The sequence below is a fragment of the Neoarius graeffei genome, chromosome 1, assembly GCF_027579695.1.
Source record: "Neoarius graeffei isolate fNeoGra1 chromosome 1, fNeoGra1.pri, whole genome shotgun sequence".
Classification (NCBI taxonomy): Eukaryota; Metazoa; Chordata; class Actinopteri; order Siluriformes; family Ariidae; genus Neoarius; species Neoarius graeffei.
In genome coordinates, this window is record NC_083569.1 from 22,010,313 (window position 1) to 22,016,312 (window position 6,000).

The 6,000-nt window shown below is 46.1% G+C and overlaps 1 non-coding gene across 1 annotated transcript; it reads left to right on the plus strand.

The window, feature by feature from the left end:
* Positions 1-491: 491 nt before the first annotated feature.
* On the plus strand, positions 492-563 carry trnam-cau (transfer RNA methionine (anticodon CAU)). Its single transcript has one exon. It is a non-coding gene; the product is annotated as a tRNA-Met (tRNA).
* Positions 564-6,000: the final 5,437 nt, after the last annotated feature.

A 6,000-nucleotide genomic window follows, 5' to 3' on the forward strand; every position in this document is an offset into this window, starting at 1 on the left:
CCCCTCCGCTCTGGGCTCAAGGACACAACAGAAGGGCAATAATATAACAACAACCAATCAGAATTCAGATACATTCTGTTGCCAAGTAAAATTATAACCTTTCAACGTATCAAAAAAGATCTCGAGCGCTCGTGCTATTTTACCGTTAGACCAATCACGATACACATAGTGTATAGTGATTGGTCTAACGGTAAAATAGCATGAGCTATTTTACCATTAGACCAATATTATGGTCTACCCATAATACTGAAATGTCATTACGTTGCAAGCGTTTGACTTTGGTGCAGACCCAGCAAATTATTTCAAACTGAGCAAACACAAAAGAAGTTTCTGTCGTGGAGATGAGAGACAGCTGAGGAACGAGCCTAGCTATTTTTGAGTGGCTGCCCTCTTTCGCCCTGTCATGGCAGAGCACCAGTGGCCTAATGGATAAGGCACTGGCCTCCTAAGCTAGGGACTGTGGGTTTGAGTCCCATCTGGGGTGTGAGGTCAGCAGAGTGGCGCAGCGGGAGCGTGCTGGGCCCATAACCCAGAGGCCGATGGATCGAAACCATCCTCTGCTAGCTGGTGGTCTTTTTACTCCAACGTTTTCCAGAAGGCAGCTATTGCAGGCTCCAGACCCACAGAAAGTGAGAGGTAAGCAGCGGGCCCGTGCCGGGCCCGGAGGTCGATGGATCGAAACCATCTTCTGCCGAGTCTGCCAACTTTTACTCCAACGTTTTCCATGACCCAGTGATTGTGGGTTCGAGACCCGTGTGGGGTGTGCAGAGTGGTGCACCGAAAGTGAGCTGGGCCCAGAGCCCAGATGCTGACACAGTCTGCTGCTCTTTCTAGCCACTTTTCTTCCCAAAATTCCCAGCAGAGGCAATAAACGTCATCTATCTGTCTTACTAGAAATTTGGTGGCTGGCCTCGGAAATTGTCCATCAGGAGGCCTGATTTTCAGTGCTCTGTCACTAGTTTGCCATTGGTCAGTGCTTTGTATCACGCAGACAGGCACATAGGCATTATGGGAGTGAAATAAGCCCCACCTCATCTGCCAATTGTTGTCACAGTATGTTACCCACGTCTACGACTCACAGATCAGAGCTCTTTGGGCAGCAAAGATCCTGGTCAGTGAATCAGGAAAAATCAGAGTGATTTCATGGTTTTCTAACTTTTTTCCACATGTTCTTCTTAAGCACAAGACATAAAACGTAATTAATCAAGTGCCCTGAATTGTACACTTACAGTCGTTCATTTTCTGTACCCATGAGCTATCTCAGGGGTAACCCAGACACATTCAAACCTCTGGGCTATTCAGAGTTTTTGCTTGACCTTCTCTAGGTCTTTGGACTGGGGCAGGAACCCGGAGCACCCGGTGCAAATCCTCACAGGCATGAAGAGAGCATGCATGCTCCAGACATAAAGGCTGCCGGTCAGCCAATAGGCTCAAGCCCAGACCCTGCTCGGTGTGAGTTGACACTGCTAACCACCGCAACATTATGCGGCCTATGTAAATTCAGTACAAAGCTGCACCAGTGTAAAATCGCTTGGCTGCGACTGGCAGTGTACGTGCTTCCAAAGAAAAGTCTATTTACTTAAGTCGGGGTAAAATGCCTTGTAAGCAATTTGTGACTGGAATGAGGACGTGCTGACATTAAAGCCAGACGTTGCAAGCGTTTGACTTTGGTGCAGACCCAGCAAATTATTTCAAACTGAGCAAACACAAAAGAAGTTTCTGTCACGGAGATGAGAGACGGCTGAGGAACGAGCCTAGCTATTTTTGAGTGGCTGGCCTTTTTCATCCAGTCACAGCAGAGCCCCAGTGGCCTAATGGATAAGGCACTGGCCTCCTAAGCCAGGGACTGTGGGCTTGAGTCCCATCTGGGGTGTAAGGTTAGCAGCGTGGCGCAGCGGGAGTGTGCTGGGCCCATAACCCAGAGGCCGATGGATCGAAACCATCCTCTGCTAGCTGGTGGTCTTTTTACTCCAATGTTTTCCAGAAGACAGCTATTGCAGGCTCCAGACCCACAGAAAGTGAGAGGTCAGCAGCGGGAGTGTGCCGGGCCCGGAGGTCGATGGATCGAAACCATCTTCGGCCGAGTCTGCCAACTTTTACTCCAACGTTTTCCGTGACCCAGTGATTGTGGGTTAGAGACCCGTGTGGGGTGTGCAGAGTGGCGCACCGGAAGCGCGCTGGGCCCAGAGCCCAGACGCCGACACAGTCCACTGCTCTTTCTAGCCACTTTTCTTCCCAAAATTCCCAGCAGAGGCAATAAACGTCATCTATCTGTCTTACTAGAAATTTGGTGGCTGGCCTCGAAAATTGTCCATCAGGAGGCCTGATTTTCAGTGCTCTGTCACTACTTTGCCATTGGTCAGTGCTTTGTATCACGCAGACAGGCACACAGGCCTTATGGGAGTGAAATAAGGCCCACCGCATCTACCAATTGTTGTCACAGTATGTTACCCATGTCTACAACTCACAGATCAGAGCTCTTTGGGCAGCAAAGATCCTGGTCAGTGAATCAGGAAAAATCAGAGTGATTTCATGGTTTTCTAACTTTTTTCCACATGTTCTTCTTAAGCACAAGACATAAAATGTAATTAATCAAGTACCCTGAATTGTGCACGTACAGTCGTTCATTTTCTGTACCCATGAGCTATCTCAGGGGTAACCCAGACACATTCAAACCTCTGGGCTATTCAGAGTTTTTGCTTGACCTTCTCTAGGTCTTTGGATTGGGGCAGGAACCCGGAGCACCCGGTGCAAAGCCTCACAGGCACGAAGAGAACATGCATGTCTACACACAGGAAGTTGTATAGTTGAGCCATTTCTGAACACAGCTCTGTGAGGATCCTGTATAATAGTGCTTGTTGTATGTGCTGACCTTTACACATGAAAGAAAACATTTCTAGAAGGCCACACCCAGGAAGTTCTGCTGTTGGAGCATAACTTTGTACAGATCGTCACTTTACAGTATCAGTCACGGTGAACTAAATCACCAGTACAACACAGAACAATCCCACTGTTGCTGATCAACTCACTGCATCCAACTTCACCTCTTAAATAGATCTTTTGGAGTTAGAGGCCTGGGCTGTGTCTCAAGATTTAACATTTTGACAAAATGATATCCCTCTTTACAGTTTTGTTTTACTTTATTGGTCCACAAACAAAGAATTATAATTATTGTCCTGTTTAAGTGGCAATTGGAGTAAATTATTATTATTATTATTATTTTAATCCTGAAAATAGTTCAGTGTCCAGTACCACCCTAAGTCAGAAAACATTTAGATATGTTGAAAATGAAACATAAACTGAAAAAAAATGTAAATAATGTTTGACCTGTATTGCACTCAAAAAATTACAACAGCACAATATTTAATGTTTTACCTCATGAATTTAACTGGGTTTTTTGTTTGTTTTTGTTTGTTTTTAATAAACATTTAAATTTTGAGTCTTACAACACATTTTCAAAAAAAGCTTGGACGGTCAAGCATTTGCGAATTTGTAATGTTGCCATTCCTTCACACAACACTTAAAAGATGTTTAGGTAGTGAAAACAGCAAGTGATGAAGCGTTTCAGGTGTTATTTTGTCCCATTCTTCCTGCAAACAGGTCATCAGGTGTGCAACAATATGGGGTCATTATGATCATATTTTTCAGTTCAAAATTCCCCCCACATTCTCTATTGGGGACAGAGAGGACAGGCACCCTCTTCTTCCACAGCCATGCCTTTTTTAATGTGTCCAGAATGTGGTTTTGCATTGTCTTCTTGAAATATCCTTGGAAAAGTTGTCATCTTGAAGGCAGCATATGTTGCTTCAAAATCTCAGTGTACTTTTTTGCATTAATGCTGCCATCACAGAAGTGTAAGTTACCTTTACCAAGGGCACTGACACAACCCCATACCATGACAGACCCTGGCTTTTGGACTTATGCCATATAAATTAATGTGACAAAACTTTAAATCGCACACACTGCAGTGGTAAATTACATGGGTAAACTCCATCCCAACAGAAGTGCCAAAGTGTGTGAGGTTTATCCATCCAGTGGCAGTTCTTGCTTGTATGGTGCCCTGAGCCAAATGTAGAGCAGGAATCATAATCCAGAAACGAGCGAGGGTCAGTCAATCAGCAAACAATACAACAGAGAGCAAGCAAAAGACAAGGTCGAGGATAAATGTAAACACGGGTCATACACTGGAAATCAGGCGGAAAACAAACGGCTCGGTAAAGTTAGACATGGGGGTACTAGACGATACTTTGCGAAGTGGGGAAGTGAGAGCTGAGTATTTGTAGGAGAGAGGAGGGTGTACCCCGTCTCTCACCCATAGTCAGCTGGGATGGGCTCCAGCTTGCATGCGACCCTGTAGAAGGATGAAGCAGCTGGAGATAATGAGATGAGATGAGACATCTTAGCAGAGCTCCGGCCCGCGCGAGCAGAGCCCCAGAGGCATAGAGTGTGGATCCATAAAGAAACCCATCGAGTTGTTTTCTGATTTCTTGCCATGATGCATTTCATTGTACCACTTACCTTTAACTGACAAGCGTAAATGTATCATTTAAAGAAGTGCATGCTTGTTTACATATGTGATTTTCTTTCAGGTGGCACGGTGGTGTAGTGGTTAGCGTTGTCGCCTCACAACAAGATGGTCTGGGTTCAAGCCCTGGGGCCGGTGAGGGCCTTTCTGCGCGGAGTTTGCATGTTGTCCGCGTGGGTTTCCTCCGGGTGCTCTGGTTTCCCCCACAGTCCAAAGACATGCAGATTAGGTTAACTGATGACTCTACAGTAAATTGACTGTGGGTGTGAATGGTTGCCTGTGTCTGTGTGTCAGCCCTGTGATGACCTGGCGACTTGTCCAGGGTGTACCCTGCCTTTTGCCTGTAGTCAGCTGGGATAGGCTCCAGCTTGCCTGCGACCCTTTAGAACAGGATAAAGCGGCTAGAGATGATGAGATGAGATGAGATTTTCTTTCAGCTCATCAACAACCAGTTGCTTTCTCTTTTGGATGAAATGATGCTAATATCATCTTGTGGTGACACTGAAAAATGTGGTATGGAAAGCATTTCCTGCTGTGGTCAACAGTGTTCCTGTCAATAGTCAAACTCCAGCTGATGTTTTCATATTTAATTTATAGGTACACATCTAGCAGCACAGTGGTGTAGTGGTTAGCGCTGGTGCCTCACAGCAAGAAGATCCAGGTTCGAATCCTGTGACTGGCGAGGGCCTTTCTGTGCGGAGTTTGCATGTTCTCCCCGTGGGTTTGCTCTGGTTTCCCCCAAAGACATACAGGTTAGGTTAACTGATGACTCTAAATTGACTGTAGGTGTGAATGGTTGCCTGTGTTTATGTGTCAGCCCTGTGATGACTTGTCCAGGGTGTACCCCACCTTTTGCCCATCGTCAGCTGGGATAGGCTCCAGCTTGCTTGTGACCCTGTAGAACAGGATAAAGCGGTTCGAGATAATGAGATGAGGCCTACATCCGTGACATTGGACAGATCACACAGCTCTCAACTGTTTCTTTTCAAAATTCAACACCCCCCACCCCGCTTGCTTATCTTTCTTTCTTTCTTTCTTTCTTTCTTTCAAAAAAGCTTGTTGGTCAGACATTTCTCTGCCTGTGTGCAATCGTTAGCAAAGGTGTAAGAGATTGGCCCAGGCCACCTTACCCTCTACCAGCTTTCTGCACCTCCAATACAGTGTCACTATCCTGATCCAGTCTTAAAGCCTCGGTCACAACCGGCAGTACATGCTCCTACGGCCGGTCTACGTGCAAGAAACGCACGGAGGGCGCGTGTGTGACGTGCTGATTTTCGAGCCGTAGACTGGCTGCAGAGGTTCTTTGTCATGTCAAACAAACTCTACGGGCACTTACATTTTTTTCAGGTTGCAAGACAAACTTACGGCCAATGCGCGTCTTTCTCCATGAACAAAAAAAAACGCAGCGATTTGGGAAACGCCAAAAATCGCACGGCCAAAAAATCGTACGTCCGGTTGTGACCTAGGCTTAAGTG